Raw genomic sequence first — 779 nt, forward strand, 5'->3', positions numbered from 1 at the left:
GTACAGTTCTTCTGTGTATTCTTGCCATCTCGTCTTAATATCTTCTGCTTCTGTTAGGTCCATACCATTCCTGTCCTTTATCGAGTCCATATTTCACAGTGTATATCTATATCAAATCATCATGTTTTACACTTTAAATATAATTTTAATTTGCCAGTAATACTGACAAAGCAAATACCAAAGCACAATAAAATCAAATTGAAAGACAGTGATGAAGAGAACATTTTAAAAGCACAAAAGAATAGGGAATTCCCTGGTGGTCCAGTGGTTAGGACGTTGTGCTCTCATTGATAGGGCCCAGGTTCAATCCCTGGTCGGGGAACAAAGATCTCACAAGCTGTATGCAATGGCCAAAATAAAATAAAATCCACAGGATTATAAACAAACAGAAAGCACCAAAGAATAAATGATATATTAAATACAGAGAAACAAAGATAAACATTACTGCTGACTTCTCAGAAAAAATACCAGTCAGGAGAAATTGAACTATCATCTCGAAACTGATGAAACGAAACAAAAACAAGGAGTAAAAAAAACTACCAACCCACAACTGGTAATACTACCCTTCAGCATGAAGATGAAATAAAAAGACATTTGCAAGTAAAAAAAGACCAGATTGGAGTAGGGTGGGTCATTAACACAGCACTAAGACTAGTGTTGTCTTAGCCCCTACAGGCTGCTATAACAAAACACCACGGACTGAATAGCTTATACACAACAGACACTTTCTCACAGTTCTGGAGGCCGGGAGCTCTAAGATCAAGGTACCAGCATGGCTG

General features: G+C 37.5%; 1 non-coding gene across 1 annotated transcript; it reads left to right on the forward strand.

Annotated features, from left to right (window-relative positions):
- Window positions 1-250: 250 nt before the first annotated feature.
- On the forward strand, window positions 251-322 carry TRNAE-CUC. Its single transcript has one exon. It is a non-coding gene; the product is annotated as a tRNA-Glu (tRNA).
- Window positions 323-779: the final 457 nt, after the last annotated feature.

This window comes from Bison bison, unplaced genomic scaffold, assembly GCF_000754665.1.
Source record: "Bison bison bison isolate TAMUID 2011002044 unplaced genomic scaffold, Bison_UMD1.0 scf7180017864032, whole genome shotgun sequence".
NCBI lineage: Eukaryota > Metazoa > Chordata > Mammalia > Artiodactyla > Bovidae > Bison > Bison bison.